Source organism: Lithobates pipiens, unplaced genomic scaffold (genome assembly GCF_037356315.1).
Source record: "Lithobates pipiens isolate NorthernLeopardFrog02 unplaced genomic scaffold, aLitPip1_a1.2 Scaffold_13, whole genome shotgun sequence".
NCBI classification, from domain to species: domain Eukaryota; kingdom Metazoa; phylum Chordata; class Amphibia; order Anura; family Ranidae; genus Lithobates; species Lithobates pipiens.
The window spans coordinates 69,662,208-69,686,410 of NW_027507718.1; the positions used below are offsets into that span (position 1 = coordinate 69,662,208).

General features: G+C 40.3%; 1 protein-coding gene across 2 annotated transcripts in view; it reads right to left on the bottom strand.

The window, feature by feature from the left end:
- Positions 1 to 24,203, bottom strand: part of ZNF462 (zinc finger protein 462) — a 110,268-nt gene that overhangs the window by 47,362 nt on the left and 38,703 nt on the right. The gene's annotated exons all lie outside the window — the stretch shown is intronic.

Consider the following 24,203-nt stretch of genomic DNA (forward strand, 5'->3'; position numbering starts at 1 on the left):
TGAAAAATTAGTTTTTAATTAAGGATGTTTCTTTGGGAGAAATATTCAGGTTAAAGAGGAATTGTTCCTCATCATAGGTCTTTCAGAGAACTGAGTGTCTCGAAGATATTTTATCTTTTGCATTATATGAACTGGTGGATAAAAGAAAACCGATTGCTAATTATTTCTGGGGGCAACCTTTGGCAACTATACTGAAAGCAGCTTTAATGCTGCACAGTGGAAAATATTTGCAAAACAATGCATTTGCAACCTCACTCGTAAATGGGGCATTAATTAGAAAAACAACCAAAATGCTATGGATATCCTTTTTATTGGCAGGGGCTTGGAAACTTGTCAGGACTGAGTGGTGTCAAAAATGGGGCAGTTCTAGAGGACACACTGCTGTTATCTGCAGGAACCTGAGACTGGGGAGGAGGATCCAATGCAAGAGTCTGCATCTCCTGGAACTGCCCAGAGCGCCAAAGCTCAATCCAAACAAACATTTGTAATAAGCCCTGAAAATTGTTGGTCCTCACTTAACCACACCAAAAGAGAACACATTTTGCAGAGCAGAATGAGCAAAAAAAGGCAGAATCTAGACATGAAAAGCTGGTGGAGACTTATGCCGCGTACACATGACCAGACTTTTTGACAGCAAAGGTCCAACGGAACGAACCAGGCGGACTATTCGATCCTGTGTGGGCTCCATCTGACCTTTTCTGTCCAAAAATCTGACGGACTTTAGAAATAGAACATGTTTCAAATCTTTTCGCCGGAACTCCGCCAGACCCAGTTCCTATCGAGAAATCCGGTCGTGTGTATGCTAGTCCGACAGACAAAAACCTATGCTAGGTGGCTACTGGCTATGAACTTCCTTGTTTTAGTCTGGTCATACGTCATCACATTCGAATCCATCGGACTTTGGTGTGATTGTGTGTGGCCAAGTCCGTTCATTCGGAAATTCCGTTGGAACTCTCCGAAAGTCTGTCGGAAAGACCGTCGGACCTAGTTCGTCGAAAAGTCCGCTTGTGTGTACGCGGCATTAGGCATCCAAAATGGGTTCCACTAAGTACTGACTTGGAGGTGAAAATTTATGCAAACAAACGTCTTCTATCTTTTCTTTGATCAATTTTTATGTCACTTGAAAGTATTTTGCTTCTTCAAAGTGTTAAGTACATTGCATAGATCAAATGATAAACAATCTTTATCCCAGGTTGTAATGTTATAAAAATGTGGGAAAAGTCCAAAGGTGCTGCATACTTCTGCAAAGCACTGTAAATGTTTATGGAGTTCTTTACTGTACCCTCCCTCATTTGATATCTTCTGCATGCAGCAATTCCTGGATGCAATGTTTACAAGTGTCCATCATAGACGCTAGACAAACCCTGTGTGCTTTTCTAGTATTTTACCTTCATTCAGTCAGGTATCGTTAAAATTTGGATGTGTACTACCTAGAAAAAACTGCTTTTCTAGTGTACAGTTGCCCGCTATGTGTCTGGAACCGGATAATAGCACTAGTACTGACTGCATCTTTGGTGTGCTTTGAAAAAAGGACCAAAACCCTATCTAATAGAAGTCTATGGGAAAGCATGGGTAACCCACATGAAAACCACAGTACACTGTGCTGCACTAGAGTTATGGGGAAACTGCACAGGGGCAGTGTGAAAGAATCATTGAGCGTGCTCACAAACAAGCAAAAACAGAGTACAATCCTTACAAGGACAAAATAAAGGGTAATTTCAAAAGGCTATGTCCAATAAAACCTATGTGTGGACTAATTATCTATTGGCAAATAGAATGCTTAACAATTCAAGCATTTCTGATTTAGAGAAAAAAAAAAAAGTATGCATATGGATTCCTCAACCTTATAACAACCATCGCATTTGGTATTTTTTTTTTTTTTTTAAAAGGAACTTCGATTTCAACTTACATAGGCATAACGGTTCTAGAAAATAAATAACTGACAAAATTAAAGTCCAAGTAGAGCAGCAAGTGTTACAAATAAAGGATGTGGCTTGTATTTTGCAAACAGTTTGCTGAAAGCTGGTTTCCTGTCCTCAGTGGACCAACAGAAATCCTTTTTGTGGCACTCTGCATCTCCATCCTGATAAAATATTAGAATAACCATGGAACTTCTATGTAATGCATATATATATATATATATATATATATATATATATATATATAATTTCTAAATAACAAGCCAATATTAAAAAAAAATAGTCAACCTTTTTTATTTGGCAAAAAAATTACAAACAGCTAACAACTGGTAAGTTTTCTAGAACAGGAACACAAAAGCAAAATGTGGATGCCAAAGTATGCCATTAATTTCATAGCAACAGTAAGTGCTGAAGATGCAGCGAAAAGTATGCAGCAATTGGCCACAAGCTGCTGAGTCACATGAGTGAGAAATCATCAAGGTAATGGATTACACTATCCATACCCTGTTCGCCACAAAGCACCCATTGCAAAAACATAGAAAAGGTCTCAAAATAAGACACCGAACAACCCATTGGGAGACATTTATTTAAAAAAATAACACCCATCAAAGTAAAAACCCAAAGAGTTAACAGCCAAGGTTGAGATTGGCAATAGCCGAAAAGCTGTTTTAATATTGGCTTTGGCAGCAGGGCCCCCAGGCCAAACGAACGGATCTTGTCAACCGCATCCACAAACGTTGAATATGAAACTGAACACTACAAAGCATCATCCAGCTCATCATTCAGGGAATCACCTTTAGGGAACGACAGGTGATGGATTATGCGAAATTCATTTGTCTCCCACTTCAGAACAACATTCAAAAGGGGAGATGTGAAAACTATGAAAATTATGAAAAGGAGGAGCCTGGAAAGGACCTTCCACCCACCCCTTTGCTATTTCTTTGTAAATTTTTTGTCTTACAATTTGTGGAAAAAGCTGCACTAATTTCAAGTTATTAACAATCATGCATCCCTCTCCTGAAAAAGAAGGTAAAGGAAAACCTTTAGCAAAGCCCTCAATGAGAAATTGAGCCTTCTCACTGTCTGGGTACCGTTCCAACCAGGGCTGCATTTTTTCCAGCCTCACTGGCGTGCAGGCTTTTAGGAAAAATATCTCTTTGCATTTGACTGGTCCCTGCTCCGGCATTTTTCTTAAAGCATTTTATCACTGGGTGCGCCTCAGAAAAGTACTTAAATACTTACACAAAGCACCCCAAAGACATTACCATTCATTGAAAGCAAAACAGTAGCCCTTTCTGTAAACCAAGCTCAATGAGTTAGCTGCAGGCTGCTTAAACACCCTTTGTTCAGGAGGCAGTATCAAATTTAGCCACAGTCCCACATCCTTCATTCCCCATTTAAGAGCGGGATGAATGGAAAGTTTCTGCCATAAAGATTCAACTGGTAGATTCTGACTTGCTTCCTCCCACGCCTCTACAGACTCAAGCCCCTTCTGCATATGCCTGGAGTCATTCTCACTGCTTCTCTCCTCACTATTCCTGTCTGTCAGCAGAGTGGGTCTGTAAGTGTACAAGTAAGTGCCGCCCTCTCGGTTCACTTGCTGCTGGGCGCCTAGCTCCACCTCTTCCACTCCTTCTCCTGGCAGGGGATAGAGAATATGTCCGCCTCTTCTTGCTGGCACGGTGACTCCGCCCAGCCACTCCTCTGACTTCCTCAGCTCCCCTGACACCAGTGACAGGCACCTGCACAGCCACTCTTTGCCCCCCTCTTCACTGGCCTTCTCCAAGACCCAATGGACCAGGGACTTCATGACAGGTTAGAATAAATATGTGCAGAGAACTCATCGGGTCAGATAGTTCTTCAGCTAGACGGGTCAAAGAGGAAGTCTCAGCCTCTGCAGCTCCTTATATGCATATCTCTGGAATTCCTGAAATTTCCGGGTGTTCCCAATGAAACAGCTCATTAGAATCTAAAGCGACAGTACCCTATACCACTGCCTATACTTATAATAATAGCAATCATTAATATTACAAAATAGGGCTGGGGAGGCCACAATCTTAAGAAAGGGGGCCCCAATTAGTGCTCCCATTTTATCAATCTCTTGCAAATAAATTGCTTGCTTATAATACTGCACTTAGGTGGCGCATCCCCCTTGTTTTTTTTCCCCCTTGCATTTTCTTACGCAGAGCTAGCCAAACTCTGAGGATGGCTGCAGAATAGTTTTTATGGACTGTTTTGAACCCTATGGACATTTTAATTTCCCAGTACCTTGGAGTGGGTTGCATGCAAGATGGACACTGACTCTTTATGCGCCAGAACACCTTCTCTTAATCCAATTGCCTTGTCACGGCCTGCTTTTCTGAAGGGTTTGTCAATCTATTGAGGATTGTTTTTCAGAGGGGAAGCAAGGTCTAGTAGACATCTAAACTTAGCCTAACCAAGTAAAACTAAAGTATATAAAACACCTTATTCATAAGGCCAATTAGGACTGTGAGCCACCAAGCATCAGCATATTTTTGCAGCAGGTATCACAAGATTTTTCAATCAGCCTTGACCAGGAAGCCTATACAAATCAATTGTTAAACAAAATATACGGTAATCAGTGTAATATTAAAAAATTAAAAAGTACAAATTAAATATACTCAGTGCAACACAGTATTATGCAAATTAAATGTCAATAGCCTTCAGCTAGGCTTATTGTTATTACTGTCGACACCTCTCAGAGTGTATCCACATGTGACTCTCACTTCAATACTAATAAACAAAACTAGTGTAGCGTAACCAATATGATACACAATCAAAAATGAAAGTCCCAATAATGTGAAAGTTCCACAGTTGTGCAACTCTAGGTGATAGTTCATAGAATGAATGATTCATAATATCCAGTGACTTCAGTGACCACCGCCTCTATCTGGAATGCCTGCTCACCTCCAGATATTGACCCCACTACAGAGTCCCAAATGCCTAATAGTATGCCTCTCAGAATGCCACACAGAAATAAATATTCCTCCTGGTGTCCCTGAAGTCACTAGATATTATGAATCAATAATTCTATGAACTATCGCACAACTTCATTTTCTCGGCTTGTCATAGTGTTGTACGTCACACCGCGTTCTTGACAGTCGAAAGTACCGAGAACTTTTGTGACCGTGTGTATGCAAGCCAAGCTTGAGCGGAATTCCGTCGAAAAACCATCCAAGTTTTTTCCGACGGAAAATACGCTCGTATGTACAGGGCATTAGACTTCCCTTTAATCCTGTTCTGGAGACAACTCAAAATGTTTACTTTCCCCACACTTTCTATCCCAGTGGCAGTGGGCATTAGGAAAAAAAGAGAGGTTGAATCAACCTAGCAGGAACACAGATAGCAATAGAAACCTGACATTTTTAAACTGGAGACACCAATGCTATAGCTATAGCCAAAGAGAGGAAATATTTCAGATAAACAATGGGGTGCAAGGAGGACAGGGCAGCAGGGAAGTTCCAGTTAAACAAAACTCAACATTCTTGATGGAAATGAAGACACAAATATACACAGAGTTTTATTAGTAGTATGAGAAATGTGGAAAATCAGGAGAGCATCTCATGTATCTGAATATATTGCCCGCAGACTGACATTTACAGTGACACATTTCCATATGTAAAACACTGACCAACAACATACTTTTTCCGCTGACTAGTGGGTTACTGGCATTTTTCCATCTAGAACATTCAAAGAACAATGCTACATTTCAAAAAGGCTAATATACATATTAATAATAAATGACCACTGGTCTTTAGTGACCCTACAGTGTAGTAGTAGTAAAAATGAATAGAGCAGTTTAGGAATAGGTGTACTAGGCCACCTCCCTAGCTGAACAACCCAAACAAGGGCTGAACAAATCCCAGAAGCTAGGTAACCAATACACCTCAAAAATTATAGCTTGTACTCAACATCTGAGGTTTTCTCTAGTTGGTGTCAATTTTGCTGGCTTCCCACAAAGAATATCCTGCTGAATCCTGGATTGGACAGACTGCTTGTGATATCTTTATTTGCCTGACCCTGACTTAAACTAACCTAGCCTAAACTAATCCCATCCCCCACCTCAGCATGGTAGCTGTGGCATCCTCCGATGTTACAGCCTCCGGGTGGAAATCTTCTTTAACTGCCGGCACAATAATCCATTATAAATTTACATGGTACCATACTCCGAGCAGCAAGGGCTGAAGAAGATTTTTTCACCCAGAGGAAGTAAACAGCAGAGGTAAGTGCAGGTTTCTGGGTTGGGTTACTTTAAAAGACTTGGGAGGGTGGACTAGTGCATTTATCCTTCATTGTCCTTTGCTGTAGAATTCAAGAGAAATCTGGCTTTCTTCTCGTTTGTTTAGAACTGTGGGGCATATTGAAAACAGAAAAGCAGGCACAAGATGTTATTTTGAAACATAAAAAAGAAAAATGAATATAGAAACTCATTGCAACTAAGCAGAATAAAGTGTTCCTTTTTCAAAACGTGGTCTGAAAATGGAAAAATCTCAGCAACTAGATTTCTCCTAACATTTTCAACCCACTCTGTAAAAAATGGAAGCTGACAGCTACAGACAGCCATCTCCACTTTATATTCAACTAGAGCTTTATTAAAAGAATTATAGCTGTCAGTTAGAGACATATGGTTCACACCACACTTAAGTAAGAGAATTCTAAGAGCTATGCCCATTTACAACACAGCTAAATCATAAACACCCAACAAAAGATCATACTTTAAAGTGCATAAAAAGACTACAAAGTAATGTTAATATATTAATCTCATTAGTGATAAAAAAAAAAGCTTTGCACATTTTCTGTGGAAAAGACTCAGCCTTGTTCTAGTTATGTTTCAGGAAGCACATGGCAAAAAACAGGGCTACAACCATTAACCATATACTGTAGCAAGGATGTTGCTCAGCAGAATAATTCCTCCAAAGCTTGCTTACTGAGCTTTCTCCTTACAATGTCCTTCAAGAAACACTTGAAGATCAAGCTCACACAGTTATTTTAAGTCTATCCACCCAGATTAGTACACATAGAAGAAAACACAAGGGAACTTATAATACACCCAGGAAATATAAAACTGAAATGAGATCTTCAGTCAGAAACACAAAATCACTAGCAAACTAACATAGAGCCTGTTGTGTGCAATGCTTTAGTAATTAGGTGTCTTGCAACACCTGCAAAGAACACTGCAAACCGATTTAAATAAAATGGCAGCAAACATCTAATCACGGAAAAAAATATAGGGAAATGTGTTTTTGCATGGATGTCAAAGAACATACATTTTCTTCTTCAATGGTACATACAAAATCAAAAAGCCCACACTGGTGAACAGCTTTTTGCTTTACATATTAATTCTCCTATTATTCGAAAAATAATCAACCAAAATGCTTGCAGAAAATGCGGTCAGACCTACAGATATTTAGAACGGCTCTGCAATCCTGTTTTGATATGTATGGCTGTCACACACACACACTGTAACCTTTCACCTTTTTTCACTGCTGGTCAACATCCCTCTATTCCTGAAAGAACGAGAAACATGAAGGTGCATCTACTAGAAATGTTCTCTTTTGTGCAAAAGGAAAAATAGAAGGTTATTAGTCTCAACTTCTCTTGCTGTCAGGCTACCAGAGATCCAGGCAAAGCATGACCACCCACACTGTTAGTTTAAAGTTGCCCACACAAGCTTCAATCCGTTTGCCAAACCTCATTTAACTCTCACAACAAAGGTGTAGCGAAGGGATGACCCCACACCATATAAACTAAATGGACTGCTTGGAAAGCCCTTAGCCCTACACAGCTCTTGATAAGCTGAAAAGGCACTTGTACAAAGACTATACAATCAGCTTTTAACATGTGTGGAAAGCTAAATAGACAAATTATATATATACAGTCTGGTTTATCCTAACGATCATATCTGGAAATATAACATAACCAATAAAATATTTGACTCAGACATAGAAATGAGGTGAGACTAATGCAAGCTAAAGCATGGAATGTATTACTAAAACAATATTAAATATGTACAGTTCGAAGATGTGCATGGCTATTCCTAGTGGTTTACTTTTTGTGAACAGTTTTCCAATATTTAGCCCATGTTCACATTGGGCTGATTTGGCATTCGATGTGACATGTTAAATTGCATGCCAAATCGACGGCTATTGTCGGCAATAGCACTGTCCGAATCGGTGTGGCGCTGACTTTGCCATGCCGCACCAATTCCTAAAAGTAGTTCCTGTACTTGGCGACTTTGGGGGCGATTTGAATAGACATGTGTGCATGAACCTGCACAGATAACTGTTAAATAGTCCCCGAAATCGAACTGCATTCCGGGTTTCAAATCAGCTGAACTTACACTTTTCCAAACCCACATCAGTGTGAACCTAGGCTAAATATCCATTTTCATTCTTGTTACATTGTAAAATGTAAGGTGAAATTATCATCTTACACACATTTAAAATACCTCATAATTAACTTGACAAAGCTTTATCTAAGCAGCACATTTGTGTCTTTCTTCAAGATCCAATATTTGTGTGTAATTTATGTTTGTTGTAGGTCCGCCCATATTCTGTTTTGTGGAGAACAGGACATCTCAAAGATCACTTAACATGTTGTAACAATGTTGTAACATGTTGTAACAATACATTTTTGTACAGCAAAAATGCCCACATTACCTTGAGTGAAATCTACGGTCATTCTTATGCCATGTACACACGACCGGACTTTCCGGCAGACTAGGTCCGGCGGTCTTCCCAACGGACTTTCGGTGCACTTTCCGAATGAACGGACTTGGCCACACACAATCACACCAAAGTCCGAAGGATTCAAACATGATAACGTACGACCGGACTAGAATAAGGAAGTTCATAGCCAGTAGCCAACAGCTGCCCTAGCATCGGTTTTCATCCAATGGACTAGCATACAGACGAGCTCCATAGGAACTGGGTCCGGCGGAAAAATTTGAAACATGTTCTATTTCTAAAGTCCGTCAGCTTTTTGGACAGCAAAGGTCCGATGGAGCCCACACTTGATCTAATTGTCCGATGGATTCGTTTCTTTGGACCTTTGCTGTCAAAAAGTCCGGTCGTGTGTATGCGGCATTAGGCTCCATTCACACCTGAGCGTATCAATTAGTTTGTTTTTTTTACAGCTTTTTAGATGCACATTACAAGCGCTCTACAGCTTCAGGCATTTTTGTTTAGCCAAAAGAAAGCAGCCTAGGAGCAGGATAGCGATTGGAAAACAATGTCCTGGTTAACGTGAAAGGAAGAAGCTACCTTGGAAAGAAAAAGGCCTAAAGCCTAAAGACAACCTTGAGTAGACAGAGGAATAACCCCAATAAGTTCAAAGGGCAGTTACCGACAGAAACAGGTTAAGATCCCATGGTGTCACTGGGGAATGTAGACAGTAACAATTTTAGCAACACCTTGTACAAATGATTTCAATGAGGAGTGAAAGGCAAGAGATCTTTGAAAGAAAACCACTAATGCCAAAACTTGACCCTTGCGGGCACTTAGAGCCTAACTATGGTCCATATCCAACTGTGTCATACCATAAGATGTAGGCTTTACAGGTACAATGGTAGAAACAAATTTAATTTCCTTGTGTTCAAGAGTCTAGTCAAAGAAATGGGTTTGCTCCTGAGGTGATAAAATGTCCATGATTATAAGACACTAGAAAAAAGGAGAGGTGGAATATGTGTCCCTCAATGATCTTAAAGAAAAACACAACCTATCCATGGTAACCCAAAAATATATATATTTATCATTAAGAAACACAAGGTCCAGAAGAAGTTTGGGATGTCCCAATGCAGCGCAACTGATGGGTGGGCAATACACAAACAAAAAACACTAATAGGCCCACAAATGACTGGGTAAACTGGGGGCTAGATACAGTTTGAAGTGCTGCCTACATCCAAAGTTGGAATCAGTGGAGGACTGAACATCCACCTGGAGAATGTGAAAAATAGACCAGGTGGCAGGCTTGGAAATCTGGTAAACAGATGCCTGATGCGCAGAAGCACTTACCCATCTGATGGAGTATGCCCTGACAGCAAAAGGTTTGACAGAAAAAAGGGTTTTAATATTATGATTAAGCCATTAATTTGAATGATATGCCCAAGCCACCTAGAAGTGGAAGAATGAAAGGCAAGCTGAACCTTATGGGGGCCCTCATGAATAATTAAAGAGTCAGAACACCCAAAAGAAGTCATGGCTGGGAGATAAACTGCAACAGCTCGTACTACAGTTTGTACCATATCCAAAAATTTGAGGCAAATCTCTGGATTAACTAGTACAGTACAGCGGGATAGAAGGATGGAAGTACAATTTTTAGGTTAAGGTGAAAGGAGGTAATCACCATCTGTCTATGTAGAACAAGAAAGGGGTCTTCAATAGCTTTGTAACATGTCCAAACAATGGAGGGAAATCTACCTGGGATGAACTGGAAGAGGGGAGATAGAAGTATGTCCTCATTAAGGTGAAAGGAAGATGCCACCTTAGGGAGAAAAGAGGCACTAGGTCTCCAGACAACCTGATTTTATCGTATAACAAGAAAGAGTTCTCTACAAGAGGGCTGCCAAGTCAAAATAAGGAACTATACACAGGGCACATGCAACATATTTAAAGAAAATGAACAACAGCACTGTTCCTAAGAGTGCTTGCCACACATAAAATGGGTCACAACACAAATGATGGAGCATTAACCTCCTAGGAGAAAGAGGCAGGAGAGAGCAACGCATGCCAGAGGACTTGCAACAGTTAAAGTTTTACAGCACGGTCCCTCAAAATGCTGGGGTAGAACTTCAATCTCCAGTGTGAAGCAGATGTAACATAGGCCAGGTTTTACAAAAAAAATACAAAGCCCTAGTACTTAAGGCAGCTGTGGTCAGAAGGGCACCCAAATAAAGCAACAAGATACTGGAACGTGCCAGTGCAGGACTCAGTAAAATTCCAGACAGTTTCTGCCCTTCAGGTGGCCAAAAGAAGTCTTCAGGAACAGGATTACACTAGCTGGTGTACCATGGCCCTGGACCTGTAAAGTGCTCTGCGGTTAACAGACACAATACATCAATTGTCTGGACAGCACCACTGCACGAAAGTCACATCATAGGCCTATTAATACAGAGCAGCATGGCTGAATAAAGTCTCTACAAATATACCTGGGTCCCAACAATTATGCTGAATACTCTAGATAACCCTTGCCTGTATTGCTTGAGCACATAGCAAATGCAATGTCATTCAAATTTTACTGAACACAAACCTCTGAAAATGTCATCAGTGCTAATTTGGCCTTTACACCATGTATACTACATTAGGGAAGATTACAAATGCTAACAAATTTAAAGAACTGAGATACCTCCAAAATTTAAAAAAATAAATAACACTTTGGGACCTGAATGGAATAAGGAAGGAAAAGGCTCTGTGATTAAATAGGAAAACTGATCTGATTATACAACTATATATCAACCTGAAAAGTGTAGCTGACATAAGGCCCCTGCCTGATATCTGCAAATTCGGCAGGTCTGGATGCATTAGGAGGTGGTCATTATCACCACACATGGCAACCATAATGCCCCGTACACACGAGAGGGATTAAGTCTGACAGACCTCCAAAGGAGTTCCGCCGGAGTTCCGCCGGAGTTCCGACGGAGTTCTGGCGGACTTTTCGACCGAACGGACTTGACCACACACCATCACACCAAACTCCGACGGAGTCGAACGTGATGACGTACGACTGGATTCGACGTAGGAAGTTCCTAGACAGTAGCCAATAGCTGCCCTAGCGTCGGTTTTAGTCCGTCGGAGTAGCACACACACGAGCGGATTTTTCAAAGGGGACCGGGTCCGGCGGAGTTCCGTCGGGAAAATTTAAAGCATGCTTCATTTCTAAAGTCCGTCAGACTTTAGCTTCGCTAAAGTCCGTTGCAGCCCACACACGATCGGATAGTCCGCCGGACTCAGTCCGTCGGAGTTTGGATGTCGAAAAGTCCGCTCGTGTGTACGGGGCATAACAGTGTAATAGTAGGCCCAGGTTACAGTTAAAAGGTGACCATTGAATCAAACAGGAGGCAATGATGGTTTGGTACTGTTAGCCTGCTATAACACAGCCATTGTTTTCTCTCCTGCAAAACTGTACTGAAACCTGAAAACTGACTAGTTATGTAACTACGGTAAATTACACCATTAGGTGATTAACAGATAGAAAGTGCAATAATCCTCCCGTTTTGTTGCATTGCCAAAGCATGTGAAACACACATTAAAGACTTTTACCATTCTCAGGCCATCCTCTTATCCATCAACGAAAGTGCAGCCCAGGATGCACTCCCCCCTTTCATTTTGCCTTAATCTTCCCCTAATCAAATTGTAACATCTTAGACTTCTATCATGGGTAACACCAATATTCAGTAACTAATACCCAGCTAGTATCACAGTATCACAGTTGTCTATCGTTTACAGAACATGAACACATGGATGTAAATATGTAATGTATTACTGTACATCTACACATACAGTTGTGCTCAAAAGTTTGCTTACCCTGGCAGAAATTGTGAAATGTTGGCATCAATATTGAAAATATGACCGATCTTGCCAATAAACTTTTATTTAAGGATAGCAATCACATGAAGCCATTTATTATCGCATCGTTTTTTTGGATTCTTTATAAATCAAATAACAGAAATCACCCAAATGGCCCTGCTAAAAAGTGAACATACCCTGGAATGTTTGGCCTTAATACAGACACAGAAGGTGGCACCTTCTGGCAGCTCAACCATGCAGCTCTTTTTTGTTTAAGTATTGTTGAATTGTGCTCCTTAGAAACAACAATAAGTGATAAAACAGTACTGACAGGCATATTAACCCCCCTAGCGGTAATCCCGAGTCTGGCTCGGGTTGGGATTTTCATTACAGGAGCGGTAACCCCGAGCCAGACTCGGGATGGCTTCGCTCGATGCAGGGGAGGACACAGGGATCGTTACTCACCTTGTCCCCTGGATCCAGCGATGTCCGCCGCGCTGTGTGATCGAGCTGTCCTCCGCTCGATTCACAGTGCCGAATGCCGCCGAGCTCCGTTCCCTGCGACGTTACGGCGCACGGGAGCGGAGAACGGCGGCAAATTCAAAAAAGTTAAAACACACAAAACACACACAGCACTGTAATCTTACAGATTACAGTGCTGTATTAAAAAATACACACCCCCTTTGTCCCTAGTGGTTTGTGCAATGCCCTGCATGCACTTTTATATTATAAATACTGTTTTTTACTGCCTGGAATTTGGAGATTGTCCATAGCAACCAAAAAGTGTAAATTTTTCAGTGTTTTAGGATTTTATTACATTATTGAATACATTTTATTATTCTTTATTATATTATAAACTTTATCATACACGGGATGTCTGCTAGACTCTGGTTTGAACAGATTTAAGAACGTTATTCCTAAGAATTACAGGACTACAAAATAAAAGCCAGATTTCCGTGCAAAATAATTGTACCGCTTTCAGCACCTAATTCCAGACTGAATCATACCGCCAGGGAGGTTAAAGGCTTTGGTATATATTTTTATATCCTTTTCTATCTTTGTAAAGTTTCATTACCTTGTTATGCAGGTCTTTTTACTGTTCTTTTCTACTTCCTCATGGCTCAGTGTCTACCCTGCTTAGTGCATCCATGTGAGAGCTAACATTAGAGACTATTTATACACAGACACTAATTAATTAAAAGGCCACAAATGTGGGAAATTAAGCTTTACTTGCCATCTTAACCTGTGTGTGCCACCTTCCATGTCTGTACCAAAGTCAAACATTCCAGGGTATGTAAACTTTTTATCAGGGCCATTTGGGTGATTTCTGTTATTATTATTTAAAAAGGATCCAAAAAACTATGCGATAATAAATGGCTTCATGTGATTGCTATCCTTAAAAAAAAAAAAGAAAGTTTTTGGCACGATTAGTTATATTTTCAAAATGAATGCCCAAATTTCACACTCTCTGCCAGGGTATGCAAACAGTAGATACAAACATACATGTTACAGCAGTTAAATTATTGAACAAAAGCCAATGAATGCCAACTAACTCACCTGTTAAAGATACTCTAAATATTTCACAATAGACATGCCAGGATGTAAAGAACTGAACTCTGAAAGTTGTGCCCAATAAAAAGGCAGAGGCTAAAGAATTAGTCACCAGTATTGCCACTGGTCTACGTGCAACTGTTCTTTTCCCATTTTGACTTAATATGCTTATTCCGCATTTTGCATCTTTGTGGAGGTGGCCATCTTGGAAAACCAGGATGGTTTTGCTTCTTCGTGTAACAACCTTCAGCAAAAAAAAAAAAAAACTGACACTAACAAATCTCTTTCCAAATCTCCTGAGATTAGCATTCAGTGCCTTAAACTGGCTATATATTGAACTAATTTGGGCCAGTTCCCAATGAACCAGCTGAAATTGGCTCAGTGGGTGGTCGTACCAGACTCACTCAATAAAAACCTATCGTTCACACTACCTTTGTTGAAGGAGACTGCTGGAATTTTAAGGAACAGTAACTGCATTCTGTCAGCAGATGGATTCATCCATCTGCACTGTTTAGTGTGGATTGAGTAATCTATTAGATTTATTTTGATGAGCCTAAATTAAACAGCGTATGGCCAGCTTTAGATTCACACTGCACATATACAGCCATAAGGCTGTGTGCAATACAGCCATGAGGCTGTGTGCAATTGCCTAGGCACATTGTTCAGCACACTTTTTGATTTCCATTCAACTTTTAAACGTAAAACCTTTTAAAATATGTAAAACTAAACTGAACAAAATGAAGAATGAACAATTAGCCTTGCTTTAGGATTACTAGATGCTATCTTATTGAATGCCAAAACTGTTAACATACCTACAAACTGCTAGAAAAAAAATGAGCTTCTCTTCAACAAACATGACCCTATAGCCCTATTCCACCACTAACTGCAATGAGCAAAGCCCTGGGCTCTGTAAAACTTTCCCAGGTAAAGATTCTGACAACATGCAGAACTTGTCACCATATACAGTTTGCTGGAAGCAATTCTGTGCACCATGCATAGTTTCAATTGTATTAAGAAGAAAGGATTATCTGAATGGATACATCTCTCTCCTTCTGTTGTTCTTAGTGAGAAATGTTAATAACCATGCATAGTCACTCTTAGTCATTTATCTTATGCCAATAGGCTTTTCAAACTGTAAACTCCAATGTGCATCACATAGTAACTAGATTTTGAACCTGTATAGACTGCCACGCATGACCCCCAAGATATACTTAAATGGACACCATCGTGTGACACCGTCTCTTTGAAAAGGTTCCACAATTTTACTTACCTTATCAGTGCACTGTCAGAGCTCCTTGCTCTTCCACAGTAGGTGAGAATTTTTGAGGCTTCTGGGTAAGTGGGCGCATGTGGCCTACTGCTTTGGGATGATGCTTTGGCAATTAACAGCTAGGCCCAAGCACTGTCAAATGCTGGAGTGAAGTGATGTCCTCACTCCCTGGGTGCCGACACAACAGATCTCAGCACTAACTGTACACTGTACTGGCAATAGTTACAGTTTACCAGACAGGGAGTCAGACCATGGGATGTCTCAAAGCAATTAGCTGGGTAACAGCAAACACTAGCAAATCAGCTCTTAAAAAAAAATAAAAAAATAAAACATCAATGGACCTGAACACATTAAGATGACAACTTAAGACTGGGTTTACATATATGCAAATTGGATGCTGGTTTCTCCACATCCAATTTGCATGACAGGAGAGTGTGGCCAGCCCTCAATGGAGCTGGTTCACACAGCTCCATGAGGGGGGGGCTGTGTTCCGCATTTTAAGAGGGTCCTGTGCATCTTTGGTCCCAATTCAGGTGCGAATTCAGGCAAAAATGTGGACCTGATTTGCTGTACAGAGATGCACTGGACTCCATGCTGTGAACCGCGGCTACAGCATATGTGAAACCAGCCTCAAGCACCCTGGGGACGAAGCTTGTATCAAAAGGCCTGAACATCCATGAACAGAAGTCCAGGGAGCATCCTTGTAAACCTGCAAAACAGATGCTTGATTCTGAAAGACGGGGGGAAAAAACTCACAAATTTGGTGGAATGGCTCTAATAGAAAAGGGCTCAGGCCCTGAAAACGTGCAGCCTGAGCCACCCAGCAATGGTGGAAAAGGAACCAGGATGTCCCTTCTTGGAACCTTCAAGGAGAACAAAAAGGGAGTTTTTTCAGAATGAAGATATTCCAAAGCATTTATCAACAGAATCCTTAAAAAGAGAGACTATATTCCACAAGAACAGTGAGATGCTTGTTGACAGAAATGTTAGGCTCCACTACTGGGACAAACCAATGTTTCATAAATTCCTTTTCCATAAGATATAACTCAGCAAAGTTATAAAAATACCTTTTCAGGATTTGGTCAATCCTCATGCAAAGCACAGAGAATTTGCATGCGCAGAGGAAAAGTCTTTAGTGCCCATAGGAGCTTCTTTTGGCAGATGAGATTCCAGTGGTACTTGGCAAAAGTTATTGTGCACTGCATCAAAAGCGAGCTCGCAATAGAAAGCATATGGAGTGAAGCCATAGCTTGTAGCTCATAAAATTAAGGAGGTGAAATTTCCTTTGCAGGATCCCCTGCTGTGTCCACCTCATCTTCCTTGAAAAAGTTGGGACATTGAAGGTCATATCCCAGACTAAAATTTAGGTGGTGGAAAGGCAGAAATCACACATAGCTGCAATGCAATCTATTAGATAGGCCATCTGTTGGACACCGAAGAGGGAGCTAGAATGAAGCGAATGGTGTCAATACAAGACCTTGCTCCAATGCAGGGGAACAGCTATCATTCTGAGCATTTTGTTGGTTTTCATCATTGCCGTCTGTAACAAGAGTGTTATTAGGCCCTTTTTTCTCATCTCCTTTGGGCCTCGTCTCTGCCATGGCTAAGCAGGGGGATCCCCTGTGGAGTACTCATGAAATTAACTGGAATGAGAGGGTATTAGTTTATCTGAGAAAGAAGCCATGCTAACCAGCACTAACTAAATGTCCTGTTCCTAATGAGAAATTTACATTAGCGATAACACAATAAAGTGAACACCCCACGTGTAAAATGGAACCAAATAAATACAGGGAAACCCTGTTTTACCTTATCCACACTGCAGGCCATGGCCCTGAACTCTTATATTCCTGTGTCCAATTACACCCATTCTACCATGTGCCACATTGAGCACCTAATGCAGGATCCAGTGCCTGAAGCAAACATTACAGGCTAGCGGTGGGGTCTAGCTATAGTTCTCATGATGTACATCAAGGGTAACTGATCTGGAAACTGAGCCCTGGGTAATAAGCAGATAATAGAAGTGTCCATTGCAGTCGTGAAGAAAAAAAAAACAAAGGTTTTAAAAGGAGAATATGTCCATTACCAAAGGACACCACAGCAAAAAACTGAATGTCAGCTTTTTATTGAACCAGCCGATGTCACTCAAAAAGCCCGTGTGTACAGGGCTTTATGATGTATATGAGGGTGCACTGGGGGGGGGGGGGGGCATTCCTAGAAAAGGTTGTTCTAGTGTCTAATCACCTAAAAGTAGTAGCATATAAACCATTGGCCCAGGATCTCTTGTCCTGTGTCTTGCACGATTAGGATAAAAGTGTTGCCTTTAGATATACTTTCATTTTTATTTTTTAAGTACTGTTTCTAATTTAAACAGATTTACTTTGTAGTTAATAACTATGCTGAAGATATGGTAGTTCATTATCCCTAGAAAATTCAGGCAGCAACAAAGACTTGTACATGGATTACAAAGGGCAGCTTATTCTTTTTTGTCACCGAGTAAAATCCTTCCAAGTACTGAAGAGAAGTCAGTGGAATTTTCCACTCTTGAACATGATCTGCTGCTTCAGACCATATCTGCACTGAGAGCTTGCTTCAAAGTGCATAAGTATCAGTAACTGAGCTGGTGATAAAGAAATCCCATTTGATTGCTAAGGTTTCATTAAAATGGGTAGACCTGTTTTTAAAAATGTTAAATGACCCTCATGCCTTCAAATGTTTATAGTATCTTCTTACAAATCTCAGAATTCTGAGGGAATGGTTGTAATAAAGGTGCTGGAGGCAGGGGTTCCAGAAACCCAAGCAGATTGAACCACTCAAACCCACACAGGTACGTAAGCAGTCAGTGTGCATGAACATACTGGCATTCAGTCAGTACTCCAATTTCAGTATTATGTCCACTTGACCTTTGAGATGAAGCACGGTTTGATTACAAAACTAATATTACTTGCTCAGCTAACTCATAGCTAGGGAGAATCAAGAGAAATAGTGCAGGAGTACAGAATATGTTGTTATCTTCTCAAATGATAGGCAACCTGTTTGTAAGGTGGAAGGCCAAAAACATCTTGACTTGTTTCATTCATCACATGCTGAAAAACATTATGGTTTGAGATTTTCACTGAATATATGGTTCTTCAGGTACTCTGGCATCTAGCAACATATATGACTTATGTCTATCAATCCAATTACTCAAAGTTCTAAGCCTTTTCCAGATAGCAAGCAATTGAGCTGCAAGTTTGAAAATTACTTGCTAAGTTATTGCTGAACTTGCCAGGCTTTACAAGTTTGTTGCACAATTGCAGCAAGCCCCTATGGCATGACTCCAGATCAACTTTCTTTGCACACATGCCTGCTGCAAGTTTTGGTTCAGTTATGTTGTGCAATAGTCATCCCACCATAGGGGTCACTGTGACATACAGAGCTCTTGCTGTAGACTCACCACTGCAACTTTGCTCTTGCAAAAGACTTACCATGCAAATGTGCTACATATTGTAAAAGTCAACTAGAACTTGTGCTTCAAGTTCTCTGCAAGTGTACAGCAATTTAACAAGTCTTCAATTCAACACTGCTACAAATGAATGGCAAGTTATCTATGCTATCTTCGTTAATACTTTAAGGGGGACACATTTGTTCATTACATGGCAAGCAAGGACTTGGATACAAATATCCACAAAATGAAATACCATAACTGACAGCTTTACACAGCTACACATTAAGAAATGGCCCAAGCTTCCATCTTGCTGGATATGGTAATTCTATTGAACAATTCGATAACCTTGACTGACATTTCCATATATTGTGCTGCTCTATTGATGGGACAAACCTTCCCATTCAGTCTTACTGATGAATATTTTAGGAATTATTTGCTATAAACGTTCAAAATCCTGCTGACACTGATATAACAGCATAAATACTTTCCAGCTTAAAGTCTTGTTTTGACGAACAAATACTGCTTGCTTTCAGGTGTACCCACTTAATTTCGAAATAATTCTGAGATCATTGACAGGTACATCTGACCTGCAGCTGAGCTTGGGAGTGGTCTTCTCAATTCACCTTTAGTAGACCTTGCTCTCAGGGGCTTCATATTGTATAACAGTTGTGTGTATAGCAAGCTTTTACAAAAGCACTTGACAAGCTTTACTAAAGCCTTTAAAAAACATTCAGTTCTAGTTCTAAAATGTTGAAAACAGTTCTTGTTAGGTCAGTGCTGACTCCCACATTGAACAAACTGCTAGCAGACTTTACACTTCAGCACTGCTTTAAGATTTCTAAAAATTATTTCTAAACTGTAAGATTAGGTTCAAATAGGAGCAGTTTCTGAAAAGCGATCCACAGTGCATTCATTTTCAGAGGGCAGTAGAGCAGTGGCTTCTAGGAGGCGATACTGCCACCTTCTGAATGCCTGTTTTTTTTGCAAAACTGTGATTTTTCTTGGAACAAACATGTCGTAACCAGGAGTAAAGCATTGCTCATTGGCTTCAATGAGTGAGCTTACAGGTGGTACTGCAAAAAGCCAAATCAAATTTGCAGTGGCATGTGCACAACCTCCTCCAGCTGCCTTGTTAGGCTTTTGGCAGTCACAAGTGGGGTGGGTGAAATGACTGAACTTCCTGGTTTTACCTTCTGTGTAAACAATGGGGAAAATTTACTAAAACTGGTGCACTCAGAGCTGCGCCAGATTTTGCACTCTCCAGTTTTAGTAAAAGACCCTCAATGGCTTACTGAAGAGTTTTTTAAAGCAATGTTTCTCAACTCCAGTCTTCAAGTACCCCCAACAGGTCATGTTTTAAGGATCACCCTCAGATGAAACGGTTGTGGTAAATACTAAGGCAGTGAAACAGATCAAATCACCTGTGCAAAATAATAGAGAGCCTGAAAACATGACCTGTTGGGGGTACTTGAGAAGTGCAGTTGAGAAACATTGATTTAAAGCAGGAGTCTCAAACTGGCGGCCCTCCAGCTGTTGCAAAACTACAAGTTCCATGAGGCATTGCAAGGCTGAGAGTTAAGAGCATGACTCCCAAAGGCAGAGGCATGATGGGACTTGTAGTTTCGCAACAGCTGGAGGGCCACCAGTTTGAGACCCCTGATTTAAAGGATTCAACAAAGCTGCTCAAAGCTTGCAAAAAGCTTTAAAGGCCTTCACAGAAGATCAAAAATAACAAAAAAAAACTGATACTCCAGATTTCATATCTTCTGTGTGTAAATAAAGATAGGAAAAGCATGGGCAAAACATTTTTTGAGCACCAAAATATTTAATTAAACAGTATCAATATCAAGCTCTCCTAGCTTGATAGAAAATGTTTGTTGATGAGGTGAAGGTGAAGGTGTTATAGTAATATGTAGCGTTTGAAAGGAGAGGAAGATCATTTGAGCCGGGAGCTGAACTTGTGGCTGCTATGAGATATCACTGATATTCCTTCGAGATAGGCAGATCTCCGATCACAGCCAGTAGAACATCTGCCTTCCCACTGATTGTAATATTTCTGCAAAAAATAATTACCAATATGGTTCCCTGTAAATCCTTCACGTGAAGAATTACCTGAAGTAAAAGGAGGTCACCAATTTTTCAAAAATACTATTAGGTTTATGCCCGAATATGATTATTTTAATGCACCTATACACATAATTGCATTATCATGGGTTGTCTACTATATGTCTAGCAAAGTGATGAGAAAAAAAATGTGATATTATGAATAAAACTTGTAATTCTTGATGAATTTTTGTACATTTTCTTATAGCCACTTCAGCACTTCTATTTGAGCATTACAAGTTTTTCATTTTAGTAAGCACTGAAGATCAGCATTTCCTATTTCCTGCTCATGTCTAAAATTAAAAAGGGGACTATGAGCAGAAGTTTAGAATTACATTTACCAGATGTCTAAACATGACACTTTCCACAGAATGTTATTCCACCCTTTACTCCATACAGTAAAAGTACGATTTTATTAACATACAAATGGGGTATATTATTAGTGTACGATTATGGCAAATCTCTCTTTTAGTTTCCTCCCTGTATGATTATGGCAAATCTCTTAGGTTCCATAAGTGCAGTGGTGGAAAGACAGAAGACAACCATGTTTTCATAAAAAATGTTTTATCTGGGCCATTATCACCCATACACAGCCAGATAAGATTATGTGTATAGTTTTGATCAGAAGCTACAAACCTTTTTTGTCATGGGACAAAAGAGCTTCCATGCTAAAGAATAATGCCTGCACTTTACCCAACATGCACATACACAATATAATGAATATTAAAAGTTCTTTCAAGGTCTAAAACACAGGTTGCAAGTCGACCTCCACAACACCAGCCAACCACCTGAAATTGTCCAAGCAAGTCTATCTCAACACATGAAAAACGGAGTCTTTTCAAGCAGTTTGAAGTCATAGCATGATTGCCCTGAGATTATGCACTTTTAATCCATGTAATGATATTGTACCCTCCATAGTACTCAACTGCACTCCTCAAAGTGCATATTAGATCTATTCATTGTCGCACACACACAAAAAAAATGAGTTTAATTCTGTATTCCCATGAGGGTTGATAAATAAAATTCAACTTTTGCCAACTTTTTTTGTTGTGGCTAAAGCAAGGCACTGACAGATCATCTGTCAGGCTTTTATTGCTTTCTGTGTCTTGTTGGCCAGACCCTGTCTGTGGGACATCTGCCCAATGAGGAAACAGATAATAACAAATGCACCAACCCTACTGTTTTGAGTGGAGGGAAGGGTTAGAACTGTGACTGATCTCCTTTCATGTCCTGTCTTAGTGACACCTGGTCTGTCAGACTCTGACAAGAAGGGAGGGTAACAAGCAATAAGAAACTGGCAGAGGTTTAACCCCGGTTAAATTTACCTGCAGAAAAGAGTTAAGCTGGTGTTCTATCAGATTAGCAAACCCATCAGATAATGTAATGGAAGTGATGTTCTGTCAGCTGTGCATGTATTCCACCACTACCAGGTTTGCTAATCTGACAGAACACCTGCAGTCAGAAGGTAGCTGACTGAACATCACTTCCGTTACCTAATCTGATGGGTTCACTACTCTGATAGAACACCGGTCATAAATTGTTTGAATCTCGGCTGGTTATGAAAGGCCTGGCCAAATTTCAATCCATCTATGAGCAGACTGACTGTACCCACGTCGATCCTTCGATCGATATGGGTACAAGCAGCATGTCAGATTTGTACATGCAATTATTGCCAGTGGCTATAGCCTGTAGCAATAATCACTGTGTTCTCTCGGCAGGGACAGCAACCCATGGTTGCAAAAGATAAAAACACATCATCTATGGCCTGCCCTAGGCTTTAAAGGACTTCTATAGTTACAGCATACACTTTAATTTTATAACATCAGAATTGTATTAATACACACAATACAAATATATGACAACACAGTATAAGCTTACTTGAAAAATCTGCTTTTATGTAGTGATTACTGCCTCTCTGCTGGTCAACTATTTCCACAACTTCCTAGTATCCCTGCATGCATTGCAGCTTGTCCTCTGCTGTTTTTCTTTAAATGTATAAGGACTACATATCCCATGGTACTATAATGCCTATAAGACTTGATTCTTGTACAGACTCCTGAAACTCCTCCTCTCAGCACCTCTATAGTTCAGAAGGCAGGCTCCGCTGAAATCTGTGGCATAGCAGTGACTACTCGCAGGGCATAGTGAAAAAGGGTCACATAGTTCAAGGAGGTAAATATGTGGAGATATTCATAAAGCAAGTTTATAAAATTCAGGATTATTCAGATTAAAAGGATTAGGCTAGTAATATTTGAAATATAATGCAGATTATTGTATAATTTCAAATATTGACAATACACTTTGGGGTTGATTTACTAAAACTGGAGAGTGCAAAATTGGGTGCAGTTCTGCACAGAAACCAACCAGCTTCCAGTTTGTTTTTGTCATAGCTTAATTGAATAAGCTGAAGTTAGAAACTGATTGGTTCCTATGCTCAACTACACTAGATTTTGCACTCTCCAGGGTTAGTAAATCAACCCTTTTGTATCTAACTTTAGCCAGGTTATAATATTATAGGAGTCTATCCCATCTCCTAAGAAACTCTAGGAACTTCTCCCTTTCCTTCCTAGAAAGGCCAAACAAGAATGCTCATGTCGCCAATAATTTCTGTTCAGGATTGCAGTTGAGCCAAGCAACATTGCGAAAGGATCATGCTGGCACATCCAGCTGCTTTCTTATACCTATAGACAGCTTTAATCTACAAGGCAAATTAAAATAGTGCAACAGGGATTCTACAGTCATCAGCTCCTCTTTCTGTAGGCTGTGATTCCTTTAAAATGCTTTGCCTCCTGGTTTAAGAAGACAAGAAGAGTCCTTGTCCAGAAATATGTAGATCAGGAGTTCTGACTTCACTTGCTGAATGCTTATTCCAGGTCAATTAAAGTACTGAAGCCATAGATAAGCCAGCCACCTCATATTGTGAAAAAAAAAACAAAACCTTTGTCAGCATGCATCGCTTCAGGGCCTATATACACTATATGTGCCTTACAACAGTGCATGACAATGCACCTGCTCTATCTGGGTGGGTTGTAGTGTGATGAATGGTACCTCAATGCATTGTACAGTATAGCCCAACACAGCACAGCATGAGGCTTACAGTAAAAAATCATACACATTTCATCCATCTTCGCCCCTCTTACTTCCGGGGTCCTGGACTCCAGCTCTGTGACTGTCCGGAGTCGTGTGACATCACTCCCGCACATGCACATGGGAGCCGTTAGTCACGGCACTTGTTAGTCAAGTTTCTTCACAGCGCATGCGCCAATGACATCATCGGCACACTACAAGGTAAATTTCTCTTAAGCGGTGCATGTTTAGGAGATATTTACAGTACCTATAGGTAAACCTTATTATAGCCTCATGTTGTAAAGCGCTGAGCAAACGGTTTGCGCTATATAAAACCTGTATAATAA